A 16,099-nucleotide genomic window follows, 5' to 3' on the forward strand; every position below is an offset into this window, starting at 1 on the left:
TATTATAAAAAATAAAAAAGGGGATACCTAAAGTGAGGCAACCAATGATGATCTCCCAATTGACTTGATTTTTTGGGACAAAAAATCTAATGATTAAGTCAAAGTCAATCCAATTTGCATGCCTTGTAAATAAATACACCGTGTAGCACTCAATTACAAAAACATTTTAGAGGTCTTTTCTGTGTGTGTTGTTTTTAACAAGCAATAAATGTGTAATATGGTACAGTGCTTGGTTGAAACAGTATTTTAACAACAACAATATACTACATGCACTCTCCTTTTTACTGCAAAAATCTACCTCTGCTTTGAGCATGCCCGGACGTCCGGTAAAGTTATGAATGAATGAATGAAAGAAAATGTCCGTCTCGATTTTTTTTTTTTACAGAACCAATTAGCATGTGACTACGGTTTTACACGACAAAAGAGAGGCGGAGTGCACCGTGGTGTTAGCGGCCATATTACACGTTTACCATTTTTGCCGCCATGGCATGGGAGAACCCGGAAGACAAGACAAGCAGTCAATTCGGACGAGTGCGAGGAGCAGGTGCGCTCAACTACAAGTTTGAGTGCCAACTGTTTGCTTCTGAAATACGATGGAATGAAGCCCCAGTTGAATAAGCAAGCAAATATGACACCCTGTTCATTCGTCTGTGTTTCACCGCTGTGGTTGAAGTCACTGGACCGACACAGTGACGACACACAAAAAAGGTAACAGTGTGCAAAGCTCGCAAAGGTACGGAGCCCCTCTGGTGCCAGGGTATGAGAAAAACATTTTTGCTAACCTGTACCCACAGTTTAGTTTAGCAAAAATGTTTTTTCTCACACCCTGGCACCAGAGGGGCTCCATACGGAACGCAATCTTTGGGAGGGAACGCAAAGTTTTGTTTTTTTTGTTGTTGTTGTTTTTTTTTTCCATGTCACTTTGGGGCCTCCGTAGTATGCTCCATAAACTCATATGGACACAGAAAAACACACACAAAAAAAGCCATATGAGGAGAGAGTTCATCTGCAAAGTTTGCTGAGTCCCTGCATTTTTTGACTCAGGGACACGGGGAAGAAAATAATTATAAGGAAGAAAACGGTGTAAATGACTTTTTTCCCTCTTTGTTAAATTAATATCCTGGCGAGACAACATTTTTATCATATACATTGTTACACAGAAAAATATATTTGTCAAGTAAGACTTCAAAAGAGAGCTAGTATGTTTTTTAATTTGTTTTATTTTCTACCCATACAGCGAATGCATAGTTTAAATTATGGCTGCACAGTATATTGAAAAAGATATTGCCTTTGTTATAATGACACACGAAATGGAGAATGCAAAAGATGTCATAATTGCATATGGAATCGTGTGCTTCAACTTTATTAAATCATTTGTAAACTTAAATGCCATCCAATAGGAGAACATTATCTAGGGACATTACTAACTCTAAATAACTTAATTAGATAAGAATACATTGAACTCTCATCTGCATGAAAAAAAACATTATTTCATTACATACTAAAGATGTAATTTCATTCGATACATGTTAAATATCACATTAATATCGTTCTTGCAATACTCAATGCCCACATTGCATATTGCTTGTTTTTCCAATATCGTGCAGCCGTACTTTAGGTATTAGCGTTATAATGTATGCCATCTTTGAGTCAACTTTAATCAATCAATCAATCACATTTTATTTATATAGCACTTTTTATACATAAAAATGCAACTCAAAGTGCTTTAAAACATTCAAAGCAAAACATAGAATTATCTTTAATCAAAAGAAAAGATAAATTATTTAAAAGTTGTTGAAAGCCAAACTAAAAAGGTGTGTCTTGAGCTTCCTCTTAAAAATATCAACAGTCTCTGCAGACCTGACGTCCTCCGGCAGGCTATTCCAAAGGTGAGGACCAAAACGGCTGAATCCAGCCTCGCCATGCATTTTGGTCCTCACCCTTGGAATAAATAAAAGGCCGGCGCCAGAGGACCTCAGGATCCGCGAGGGCTGGTATGATAAAAGCAAATCAGATAACTAAGATGGCCCAAGACCATTAACACATTTATAAACTAATAAAAGTACTTTAAAATCGATCCTGAAACACACAGGGAGCCAATGCAGCAATTTCAAAACTGGCGTAATGTGCTCCCGCCCTCTGGTTCTTGTCAGCACCCGAGCGGCTGAATTCTGCAGTAGTTGCAGTGGTGAAATGCTCTTTTTCGGGAGGCCAGAGAGCAGGGCATTACAGTAATCTAAACGACAGGAAATAAAGGCATGCATCAGCACTTCCGTGTTAGCCTGAGAGAGAAACGGGCGGACTCTGGCGATATTCTTAAGGTGATAAAAACCAATCTTACATTTTTAATATGAGGAATAAAACTGAGCTCAGAGTCAAAAATGACGCCAAGGTTCTTCACACAATGTGAGGGATTAAAAATGTGTAGTTTTGGTAAAAGCTTCTCTCTCTGACCTTCGGGACCGATAACTAAAACCTCAGTCTTGTCCTGATTGAGCTGTAGGAAATTATCTGCCATCCATGACTTGATATCTAAAATGCAATTTAAAAGGGTATCGATGGGTCCTGTGTCATCAGGAGACACGGCAATATACAGCTGCGTGTCATCAGCATAGCTGTGAAAGCTGATGCCGTGTCCCCTGATGACATCCCAGAGGGGAAGCATATAAAGATTAAAAAGTAGGGGGCCTAAAATCGAACCTTGAGGAACCCCACATTTAATTTCATGGGTTTTGGAGGAACAAGTATCCATACTTACAAAGAAATATCGGTCTGTGAGATAGGAATAAAACCAGTCAAAAACAGTACCAGAGATGCCCACTAGATTTTTAAGTCTATTTAATAAAATTTGGTGATCTACTGTATCAAAAGCAGCGCTTACATCCAGTAGCACCAAGACTGTGAGTTTTCTCACGTCTGCAGTGCACCTAATATCATTTAAAATCCTTAAAAGAGCAGTCTCCGTACTGTGGTTCATCCTAAAACCAGATTGATATTTCTCCAAAATATTATTTGTATTTAAAAAATGATTCAACTGGATGAAAACCAGTTTTTCTAAAATCTTACTTAAAAACGGTAAGTTGGATACGGGTCTGTGATTATTAAAAACGCTCGGGTCAGAACTGCTCTTCTTCAGAAGGGGCTTCACCACCGCCGTTTTAAAGGCAGCGGGGAAGACGCCCGTCTGAAGAGAGCAATTGACTATATTTAAAATTTGTTCTTCAAAAAATCCATAAAATGTCTTAAAAAGAAATGTGGGAATTGGATCCAAAAGGCAGGTTGTTGGGTTTACCTGGGAGAAAACTCGAACAAGTGTCCTTGCATCAACCAGGGCAAAACTTTCCAGTATTTTAAGTATTATTTCAGTATCTCGTGGCCGGGCGAGTGTCCTCTTTTTGTAATTTTTTAAAAATTTTAATGCTCTATTCACAATTCAGTCAAGTTGCTAGGTAGGAGTTAGCTGTTGTTGTTTTTTAAGATAGAACACATAACAGGTGGTCAGACAGTAGAACTCCCATTGTCCTTTTTGATTGGAATGAGAGAAACAAGCTTATGCAGTGTGCATGTGTTATTATTAAAGTCTATAGTTCTATTATTGTCTTGCTAACTTGACGTGCACATGTGTGTGTGTGTGTACTGACAGATAATCTCATGGATAAGATTGTTTTTCAGCAAACAAGAGCAAGGTTAAGGTAAGAGTGTTCAAATGGTCTATCCTGTTAGAGAATGAGCAGGGCTCCAGACTTTTTTTTTTTTTTTTTAAACTCTGAGCACAGTGACCCCTCACCTGAAACTTGAAGGCAGTAAAAGATTTAGGGGCACACACTGTAAATTCATCCCGCTAATTTTCAGTATTTTACTGACCAATGGGCTGAAGTTTGAAGCAGAAGTACCCATTTTTAAATACATTTCAAACAACTGGTTGTACTGGCACGAGTTGAGAAACATTCTAGTTGCAGTGTCAAATTTTAAGGGCAAAATTCCAGCATTTAGGGACAGTCTGGAGTGGAGCCCTGATGATGCAATTTAGTTTCAATGTATCAGTTTATATGTCTTAGTCAGTTTATTTGATCATTTTTATGTCTATCCTCATTAAAAACCACACGGACACTTGCTGCAGCTGTCAAATAATTTGGTATTTGGATGTCATACGAATAATTGAGTAGGCTATATTTGGGAAAAAAAACATTTTTTAATTGTTGCTTGGTTAAAATACAAATGAATAAACAAGAGGAAAATAACACATTTCAAGATAAGATCACAAAAGCATTTTTGAACTACTTAAAAAGAAAAAAAGAATGATCATAAATCTGAAAAGTGAAAAAGTGCAATTAAAGATAGATATATAGTAATCACGGCTGAACTGTTTTCTGAATCTGAGCCGTGATTGGTCGTTGTGAGCAGTTCTGATGTCATTTTCAGTCGACAGAAGACAAAATGGCCGCCCCCAGAGATGGCTAAAAACGAGCGCATTTTGCTGCTTAATTTATATTCCACAAATGCAAAATGAATAAGAATGCCATGTTTCAACTAGTGGGCCTGCTGGGAACATATTCTTGAAAAAAATATGCTAGGGTTGACTTCCGCTTTAACTAGAATCCTGCGGTACATTTTAGCCAAAGGTACAATCCTGGTGTAATGCACTTTTAAACCGTTGTCGTTGTTGTTGTGCAAAGCGAAAGTAAGTGTCATTATTTCTGCTGTTGTTGCTGCTTCTTCTTCATTGCCTCCTCCTTTGTTGTCATCTTCTTCTCTCTTTCCTCTTCTTCTAAAATGAATAAGAAGCACAGTCGCTGGAAGTCATCATGTCTTTAACTTCCGCTTTTCAAAATAACATCAACAAGTACCTTTGAATAAAATGCAATGCCGGGAACTCAATCACGCACCTTTTATGAGTGCCCGTGGGTATGTACAAAGCCTCCGAGTCAACTCATTTCTTTGAAACAGCACGTCTTTCCGCAATATGGCTTCCGATATTCGCTGTATTTTTTTATTTTTATTTTTTTTGATGAGTACTTTTTGAAAACCTGCGATGCACTGAGGCCGCGAAGTGGCGAAGGATTACCGTGTATATAGTGTATATACTTACACACGCATACCCCCGCCTAATTTACCTGGCAACAGTCGAATAAGGTGAGTCCATTTGTCTGTTATCGGAACCGCTTATCCTCATGAGGGTCACGGGTGTGATGTAGGCTATCCCAAACTGTCTTCGGGCAGCAGATGGGGTACACCCTCAACTGGTTGCCAGCCAACCACAGGAATAATGTGAGTATTTTTATTTATTTTTATTTTTTGCCACCTGAAGAGGAAATCAACCCAAACACATTTTTTTAAGAATATGTTCCCAGCAGGCCCACTAGTTGAAACACGGCTGAGTTTTAAAAATCAGGTCAGCCGTGATTGGTCGTGACCTGAGCCCTGAGCAGTTGTGATGTCATTTTCAGTCGACAGAAGTGACAAAATGGCCGCCTCCCGAGATGTCTAAAAACAGGTGGATGAACTCTTATTCCACAAACGCAATATTCATCAGAATGCCTTGTTTTAACTAATCGGCTTGCATTGAAAATATTCTTGAAAAAAATATGTTTGGGTTGACTTCCCCCTTGGCACTATTTTCCTGTATCTGCTGCTGCTGCTTTAAAATATTTGTAATGTATTTTGTTGTTTGAGATTTTGTACGGGTAATGAATTGTATAATTGCTGAGTCATACAACCATGTAAGTGCTTTCTGCAATTACAACAAAGAACTCTCGCTGAGACGGTGATGCAGTGCTCACAGTGACATCCTTCACTGTTATGTCACTTTGTTACACCTACCTTGAAGTTGCCATCTGAAACCACGCTCACTAGGGAGAATAGCATTAAGCTGTCAAAATCTGCTTGTATCTGTGGGAACCCCGGAAAGACCTGTGTGCAATTAGAGTGAATGTAGTACAGTACATCGCACATTTTCCACTTTTTGAGGAGTTTTATTCTTTTTTTTTTTCTGTATGTTTTGGATTGAATTTATATGGATCCCAGGAACGATTGTGTTAGACACAAGTAGAGACACAATAGATGCGTAATAGTAAGTGCAGTCTGACACTTATGAGTGCTGTATTTAAAATCCAGAATATGTATACCGTTTACTGATTTTGCTGATAAAATGTTTTTAGAATTTTTTTTTTTTTTTAATTCAAAAGGGTTCAAAGTCCTTATTCACATTGACTAGTATTTCCTTGTGCGGTGTTTGTGCAAATACTCAAAAAGTAAACATTTCCGTCCTTATTTACAGAACTCAATGAAAGTGCTTATTGAATTTGCCTTGATTGACTTTTGTTGCTGCAACCGATTTGTACACTTACCTGCAATGAAAAACTCAATTGCGTTGGTTGATTCAGAAGCTACACAAAACAGAAGAATTACAAAATACATGAAGTGAAACCTGATTGACAAATTCTTATGAACCACTAGGCGGCAGTATGTAATCATCGTCACAAGCGAGTGGCGCAGCATGACTTCATTTTAAATTGTGGAAAAAAATGCACAAAAAGCCCTCCTTTTAAAATGTGAATGTAATAAATAGTATGTCTCCCTATGTATGCCATTTCCAGTGTTTTATCCGGAATAAAGTTAGAGTTTGAACTTGAATTTCTTGGCTTCAGAGTGCACCAATTACCCTTTCTGAACAAAACGTATAATCTTTTTTAAGTTCAGTGACATTCTTTCGTACATAACATTTATTTTATATACAGTACTGTACCAAGGTTTGCACACTGAAAGCTCCTTTTGTCTGGTACGACAGAACATTTTTATGACTTATCAATTCAATATCAACTAAAGCACCTGGTATATTTTCAAGTTTTCCCTCAGAATGCCAATTTCAACGACAACAAAAATAATGACCGAATGAAGGTTGTCGGCAGATAAGCATGACTCAACCTTCTGTAAATTGGGGCCCTCTGCTTGCAAGACAGGAAGGAAACATGTTAAAATCAGACAAGGTCAATTGCACACTGCCGGACCGGAGAAATCCCTCCCACCGGTGCTTTAAATGGAAGTGATAATGACTAGGAGGAAGATGGGAGGGTGGGAAACGTTTCCTTCGTAGTAATGGTATTTGCGTCCTGCATCATCTTGCGGTGGGTCATTAGTTTACATCAAAGGCAGGACGACCCCGAGCCACATCGCCGCAAAGGACCCATTACGAATACATGTGGGGAGTGCTACAACAATATGCTATTTCTGGTCACCTCCTAATGGCCTCTTGCAGACCTTGAATAGGATTCTCAGCAGGCTACGGACATGCGCCATTGAGACAGGAACCCTTGACGAATCTTGGCAGACAATGTGAAAACGGCGTTCTGTGTTGAAATTAGATTTTCCATTAAGTAAAAATAGTTCTCAAAATCTACTCCCGTGCATTAAAGATCACTGCTTTTATGTGGGAATAGCCACTCGCTTTTTAAGACATAGCCTACTGTATAAAGGACGTCATGACGAAGAGCTGGAAATGGCTCTTTTGTAAGGGTGGATTCCCATTCATCCAAGTCATCTTGTGTGGAGCTCTTTTGTCTATGAAATTACATTTGGTCAACAACGGATGGTAAAGACAACCCACCGAATGTCCTTTTCAACATCAATTTCAAAACATGAGCATTTGAATTAAAGGCAGTTGTTATCACCTTTTGAATGGTAATAGTTCTAAGAAAAAAAAATATTTAGCAACTTTTAATGACAAAATGTCAGTGTTATGATTTGCAACTTGTTTTCTGAAGTTGCTAATTCCATTTTGAGATGTTGGATAGTGCTTAATGACTTTTCCACGAAAACCATTATAAATGCATGTCTTTAGACTTTCCTTTGTAAATTATTTGACAAATTGGCTATTTTTACCTTTAGTACCAATGTAGAGAGCCTCATTATGTAGTTGCAGATGCACCAAGTGTCTGGATGAGGAAGCCATTTTGCTTTTCACACAATAGAAAGTAAAATAAATTATGTTACTTCTGACGTACCTGAACTATTGCAAGTCTTTACCGTTATTATTACCAGGGATGCAACGACTAATCGAAAATCGATTTAAAATCGATTCGCTCGATTAATCGGAAAATCAAGTCGATTAAATGCATCTAGAAAATGATGTCTTGAAACGTTTTTTTCATTGCAGATGCATAGCACATTTTGAATGTGTCGATCAAATTATGCTTTTGCGCCAAACATCTTTGCGTATTGCGGTCGTGGAGGGCTGCAGAACCACATTAGTGCACAGAGACAAGCATGGTAGCAATTTTTAAAGAAGGGAATCGAATCGGGGCTTGAGTGAACCGTTGCATCCCTAGTTATTACGTTTGAATAAAGACAGAGTAGTAGCTTGAATGAATACCATCGTTTATTGAAGGGCAACACGTGGAAATTCTGCAACTCACAGGATGTTTTTGAAGCTATTGATGTCTGTACCATTATGCAAGAAGGGTATTTCAATGGGCCACCGTTATTTTCTCTGTCAATAAGGACTGCCTGTCTTATGACTGCCCAAAATTTTAAATCATTTACTTTGAAAATAGAACGTAACCTTGGCTGTTTCACCATCAGGGAAATTTACACATAAAACCAATGCGAGTATAATTTACAATGTCATGCACGTTTTTGCATTAATTTGAGCAAGTCGATGGCAGTGCAAATATAGACAAACAATTATTCACACGCACATTCACACCTATGGACGATTTAGTGTCACATAATCCAACATACATTTTAATAATGTGACCTCTCAGCCGGGATCCCAACCGAGAACCTCTCTGTATAAAGCATTTCAAATTGATTTCTATATTGAGCTAAGAAAAGGCAATGTCATACACCAAGAAACAATATTCAAGTTATTCTCCATCAGTTTAGTTTAATGAATGAATCTCACTACCATATTGAATAATAATGAAAAAAGAAAACCGACTGTCAATCAACTCCCAACATGAAAGCCAAATTTCGGCACCAAGTGCGTTGGTAGCGTGCAGCGTGACAGCTGGTAAACCTCTCTCCGACAGCGCTTTCAATAAGTGTAAATGTTTTTCAATAACGAAATGTTGCAAACAATAACGCTATTGAGGATGGACATCTTGCTGATCATAATAATGTCAGTCATCACTGGGTTTGCAGGTGGAAAGCCGTAAAAAGCAGATGCCAACCGCTACTGTTGTGCTCCAGGGACGTGCAGAAGGGTGGGCGGCGCTTTTCGAGTTTTTCGATAAAACTTGCAAACTACGGACTCAATCAAGTTAGAAGCATTTGAACTGGCGTGTCAATGAGAGAGAGAAAGATGCTGCGGTGAGGCGAAGGAGCCGAGTGTTTTCTACAAAAAAATGGGGGTTGACTCCCAAAATAGATTAACTCATTCACTGCCGTTGACGGATTTACTCGTCTTTTCGCAGTCCAGCTATTGAATCCCAGGAATTTATTTAAATTTTTTCCACATTTTTTTCAAACGTTAGGGTAAAAGAGGGTCTGAGAATGTCTGTTAATTAAAAATACCGTATTTTCCGAACTATAAGCCGCAACTTTTTTCCTAGGTTTTGAACCATGCGGCTTATAGTCCGGTGCGGCTATTCTGTGGATTTCATTCACTCACATTCGCCGCTAAGTGCTACTGGGAATTCTACTGGGCCTTTGTGCGTTGTCAGATGAGACCAAGATAGAGCTTATTTTATTATACAAAACAACCAATTGAATGTTTTGAATATCTTTGAAGGGGGCTGCGCACATTCTGTTAAGATGCAAACACTCCACGTTAATAATGCCGCCGTGGATGAGAATGTAGTGTGTAGAATTTTTTAATTTTTTATTTTTTTACAGAGGTGCGGTAGTTTCAGATTTACAGGCCAAATCTGATTTCAACATAGGTGGAAACTTTTCGACATAGTCACACCATGCATCACGTACACGAGCCCTCCTCTTCAAGCCTTTTATAAGGTCTGAGTGCAAGAGTCGCTTCTATGTCTGAGTGATGTGTACGGCTTCATTCTCTCTCCGCTCCCCCATCAGGGGCAGCCCACTTCCTGTTGCCGGGTTACGATAATTATGACATTAGTATTCACTATTGAGCTGCCGCCGGAAGCAGAGGCTCTGTCAGACAATGACGGCCAATGCGGGTCATTGTAATTAAACAGACAGCAGAGATACTTAATACGTGCTCGCAAACTCTTTTCGCCGTTTCACTATTTTGTTCAGTTTAGCTCAAGTGTATGTTACAGTGATGTATTTGTGCATTGCATCAAGTTAAAAGATTTGCCAGTTGCGCAATGCCATCTTTTAGATCGGCATCTTTTGCGCAGTGTGTAGAGGGACAAACCATTGTATTGCACGCTTCCTTTAAAAATTAAAAATAAAAAACGTTTCTTGGCACCGTTGATGCTATTTTGCAGGAGATTTTAGGTTGTTGTGTGTGTTTTGAATGCATTGTGAAAATTGTCTGGTCACATTTGTTTTTCTGTGACAATATTGTAATTGAAGCAATGGAAATAAATCGCCACAGCAACAAAGCTTGCAGAAACTCAAAAGGCCTTCATATGTCAAGTTCAGTTGCCATGGTAATGTGTTTAATTGGGAAGAGGAGTTCCCTGCGTGAAAGTTGATGAATACAATACTCAGCATGTCAATCAAACGAGCAATCAGTATTCTGGTGCTGGATTGACCGGGTGTTCTTTGCATTGTTGCCGGAGTTGCCCTTCTAATTTTCATCATGTTCTTATTTCACGACTTCAAACGGAAATGCAAGTAGAGTCGTATAACCGCGGGCTACGATGCCGAAATAGTGATAAAGGAAAAGCATCTCAAGGTTTACCAAAGCAAGAGTAAATGACAGACACCTTTCAGTTCTACGCAGTTTCTACAGCGCAGTGAGGAGGAAGTTGCTGAGGGCCGCCGTTGTCCGTTTTTTGAAAGAAAAATTCACCTTGGATCTGCCCGTCACCCGACATTGTGTGTGAGACCTACGCTCAGTTTTTTTTTTTTTATGACAAGTAGCACAAACATGAGTGAAATGCCACAAATGATCAGCTTCTCTAGGAGACAAAAAGGCAAGGGACGTTCCATGCAAGAAAAAGGCATGATTGCATCTTCAGTAAATCGGAGAAAAGAAGGAACACAGTTTAGTTCGAAAAATGTAAGTAGTCAACGCTTTGTTCCAAATATCTGGCGTAACTGGAACTTGACACGAGTGATTGCAAGAAGTGTTCATTTTGAAGTGCTTGCCTTTCTTATAATTTAATTGACGTCACTGGAGCTGCCGATTCTCCACAAGTTCTCCCGAATCCTTTTCGTTCTGAGACAAACACAAATTAACGGTGGAAACAGAGTTGACTGCGCGCACACACACACACGCACACGCACACACATGGTCCATTGAGAGGGTTGATAACACAAATCCGGTGGGTTGATTGCAGTTCCTGGACACAAAGACAACATGAACACTTGAAAGGCCTGCGCTGAGATGGACGTCACTAAACAATAAACACTGATGGCGAAAACAGTGAAAGAAAGTGGAATGTACGGTTTGGTCAATTCCAGTTGGGATACACTTGTAAAACTGCTGAGTCAAAAGGAACCCAAATTGGTTGGCACAACTAGCTCTAAACCTCTGCTCAAAATCCACAGCTATGGGTGGGTTAGGAAAAAAAAAACCAGCATTTTTTTTCCGGTGTGGGTTTCCTTATACGAGCGACTGAATTTCAAGAGCCGTTTTAAAAAATTGTAAAGTCAGAAGACACGATAGCTCATGTTTTTGATGTGCAGGGAAAGAGCATCGTAAGCACGCATTTGGTCTCTGCTTGAGTGCAAATCTGGAAACATTTAATAAACCATGATTAGTTATGGTTTGATTTGTCTTTGAACAAGACATTTTAATCGCAGAGGATTGCTTCAAAACAACAAGTGGTTAGGGAGAAGACAACCGTAACAGTTACAAGACCACTTTTTGGCCCCGATACCGATTCCGCTACCTGGCTGTGCAGTATCGGCCGATGCCGATACTCTACCGATACCTCGCCGTTTGAAAAATCCAAATATAAGCGCAATTTTTCTTGTAATTCTAAAGAATTTTATACTCACTTGGATGTAAAATTATTTATATTTAAATCAGCACTTGTGAATTATCTGTAGTAACATATACACACAGAATATGTGTTGAATAAACAGCCTATTTCATAGCTCTTTGTGCTATTGAGTGTGAGACATGGGCTAGATGCATTTGGGTAAGGCTTCTCTTCGATTTTCCTTCTGCGTGCGGCTCTTAAATATGCGCGCTGCGTTCAAAGAATGATACAAGTATCAATAACAGGCATGGGCGCTTCATTTGTTAGTACTCGCCGATGCCGATACTACCGGTATTTTAATGCGGTATCGGGATACTTGCCGATACCAATATTGGTATCGGAACAACACTAGTTACAATGTAACATCAACTGTACTTTCATGACAAATAGTAGGGCTGCGCAATTAATCGTAATTCAATTACAATTACGATTATTACAGTGCACGATTACAAAATTGGCATAATCGTAAATAAATTATTATTATATCCATCCAACAAACTTGATTTTCTACATTTGCCCCTTTTTTAAAAATTCTATACTAACTAATTTTATGAATGTTGTTTGGTCCAAAAGGAACTTACATAATTTTAGTGTTTAAAAGAAATGTTTTTGTCTTTATATTTTTTCCGTTTAAACATTTTCTTGTTTTGTACCAAAAAATCAATGATCGTTAGAATAATCGTGATTTTCAATTATTATGAAAATAATAGGGACGAATATTTTTTTCATAATCGAGCAGCCCTAACAAATAGTAAGTTTTTGCCTTTACTCTGGCTTTTCGTTGCTTATTGGTGTCACTTATTCTAAGCATATACCCAAAGTGGACTTGTTCAGAACAATAAAACTAGTTTAACCATGTTACCCAAAAGTGTCACTTGAAAAATCAAATGAATTAATAAAATGTTTCATAAAGTATGACGGCGACTGTTCGATCCTGCAACAGTTTATTTTTTTTCTATCTCTATTGTTTCGTACAGATGGTGTACTCGCTGTGACTAAAGTGACCTGGATGATTTAAATATGAAAAATGAATAAATAAATACAATTCAACTGCTGATGTACATACTCAGTGATTCATTCTACTTTCTTGTTCCGCTGCTGGCTTCCAACGACCCAATGCTTTTAGTTTTCCTCTTTAAGTGCGATGGGCGGAGCCTCCTGCACATACCTGACAGTGACCAATACTGATAGTGCCTAAGATACCAACACAATGCATTTCGAGAGACTGTTCATACGTTGAATTGTTCATCTGTCGAGAGAAATTCAATTTGACTCTCTATTACTATTTGAGGTCAGTAAAAAAAATTTTTTTAATTACCGTACTGTGGTGTTGAAGATAAGGAGCCACAGGAGTTATGTCGCAAAGTGAACATTGCGTTGCCAAAAATGGGACCAGCACACAAAACCGACCCGTCCCGAACACACACCTCAACTATTTAGCGGTGGATTTTTGTGATTGTTTTTCGCGAACGTAGCGAATATTGGCTTTTTTTTTTCAAATTTAACATAAAAAATTCTGTTCAAAATTTCAAAAAACACTTAGACACACATGCCGATTTTGGGCGTTTTAAACAATCACTCGCAAATTGGGCCCAATTATCGGTTTGTGTACACGCGGTTTTAGGACTGCGGGAAAAAATAAGAGTTAAAATAAATATTAATGGAAACGGGCTGGCAAAATGGCCCGTCTTTCACTCAACTGACTTTGTAAACAGCTGACTCGGAAATTCACTGACAATTTGCCATCATTTAACACACTTCTCTTAATGCATGATTACTGCATTTGCCCGTGTATCTTTGACACTTAGACGTCATTTTTCACATATCTGTTATCTCTGTATTAACGCATGATTGTGGCATTGTCACTTCACATAATTACGCATATTTCCATTGCTGATCAGTGATGCAGGTTGGCGTGACCTGTGCTCAATGCATTAATGAATAATCAGCCTAATTTACAACACTGATACGCTGCTGTTAAGAGTCACCTCATGTAACTGCTGAAATATTAGGATAAAATGTAGGCTGTCCACCTTTTGGAATCCTGTGAATGAAGGAGGTATTGTTGCCATGGTAGCCACCTTCACTTTAAAGCACCAGGCCCTGATTTGATGATACATGCAAATAAACAAACAAAAAAGCAACAACGTCAGACACCTCTCATTAGGATTACGTCTTCCTGATGCATCGGGGGAAAAAAAATATGATGACAATTAATGACCTTCATTGTGAAGCTACACAAAAACACAAATGGCTAGGATCTGAAGTCCTGTACTTTATTGTAATAGAGCGTTAAACGCACCTTCACTAAACATGGCGTTCTGATTGATATTGAGTTTGTGTAATATGAGATAAGCAGCGAAATCCACTCGTTTTTTTATCGTTAGGGTCGAACACCGTTTCTTCTTAAAGGTCATGTTTATTCATGGCAGTGGCGTCAGTTAATTGTGTGTCATTGTGGTTGCCAAGCTCTGCGGGGACAGAGTGCCGCATGAGAGGAAGCCAGGGAGGCTCTCGCGTTACAAACACTGTTATAATATTACACAACAGCTGAGGTTATGCAGGTTTGCAGTCTTTTATTCATGTGCATATCGCGGCAATATACATCATGCCAATAGGGACTTCATTTAAAAAGACGCCACTGATCCTTCTCATATTGACTTCACTCCCTGTCAAATTTTCACCTCATTCTGGGTTTGCAGTAAGATGTAGACAAACGTCTTACTTCCTGCCAAAACAAGTGTTTTAGACTCCAGCCGCAAAAGGGTTCATTAAAAACCTGGCACACTGGGTGAAAGAGGGAGAAGGTCTGGAGCGCAACATGCATACTAATGACCATGAGAACCGGAAGTCCTGACATACGCAGCTGGACCTGAGGGAGGCAGACGAGAGCTGAGGATGCCGTCTCTTCTGCTCGCCAAAGAAAGTACGGATGAGAAAGGTTACACAGGACACTTGGGTTGTTTAGTGCTGCAGCTGCGGCGGCATAAAACGTCGAGCCGTTTCCTCTGCTTCACACAGAAGACGCGTATACAAAGTTTATGTGCGGTCATTTTGCCAGAGATGATTGTTGTCACGTGCAAAATGTCCTCATGCACTCGCAGTATGATGCACCATTCCATACAGAGTTTTTTTTTATTTTTAATGATTTTTTTTTTATTTTTATTGATCATTAACTTTCTCCATCTTTCACTCGTGCAAGTGACTCATTACAGCGAGGCCATCTCATCAAATGGAAAAGAACGAAGAAATTGCAGCTCTCTTCCAGAAGGTCACATACCGAAATGCGAAGCAGGCTCCACACGACATTTGTACTGAGACTCTCCATTCAAATGTGCTTCTCTTTCTGTCCTGACGTTACTTTTATTGTATTAGTTCTGATAGTGTGTTATTCAAGAGAAAATTACAATGCAGATCTGGAGGGAAGTATTTGACAACACTTCTTAATGTGATATACGAGCTACCTTTGTTGAGAAACGACTATCAAGGGTGTCCTTTGGTTAGGGTTCGGGTTAGGGGGCGTTGTTGATGTTGATGGGACCGTTTTGGAATCAAGTGCGATATAAATGAATTTGACTTGACTAAGCGGGGTACACATGAATTTTGGGCATTTTCCTCTGCTCATCCAAGTCAGCAAAGGTCCAAGTAACAAAGATCGTCAGGCTAGGCTGACCTCACAAATCCTTTGATGTCATTGATGCAGTTGAGAAAGAATAACTTTATGATTGTGTAGCACATTTTTGTAGAGTTACATATGAATATGGTGGCACAAGCCACGAGTGACAGTCCAGTGACATATTGCACCTTTAATGAGACTGACCTGAAAATAGTCCCCGCGTATGAATACGGGTTAAAAAATGGGAAGAGCGAGATAGGTGAGTGTGTGATGGTGATGACAAGGTAGCGCTGTCTTGATGTGGGAGAGTGTTTGCAGAGTTTGACAGCATGTGGGAATCATTTTTAGATGATCCTCGTGCTTCAGGCCTACCCGACCCACAGCCTACAGTGAGAGTTTAAGTGGGAGTGGACAG

At 39.2% G+C, this 16,099-nt stretch overlaps 1 long non-coding RNA gene across 1 annotated transcript; it reads left to right on the top strand.

The window, feature by feature from the left end:
• Positions 1–470: 470 nt before the first annotated feature.
• Positions 471–13,075, top strand: LOC147132534 (uncharacterized). The gene is made up of 3 exons (XR_015082088.1): positions 471–708; positions 3,644–3,692; positions 13,046–13,075. It is a non-coding gene; the product is annotated as an uncharacterized LOC147132534 (long non-coding RNA).
• Positions 13,076–16,099: the final 3,024 nt, after the last annotated feature.

Source organism: Filicampus tigris, chromosome 18 (assembly GCF_054856515.1).
Source record: "Filicampus tigris isolate MCC_2025a chromosome 18, RoL_Ftig_1.0, whole genome shotgun sequence".
NCBI classification, from domain to species: Eukaryota; Metazoa; Chordata; class Actinopteri; order Syngnathiformes; family Syngnathidae; genus Filicampus; species Filicampus tigris.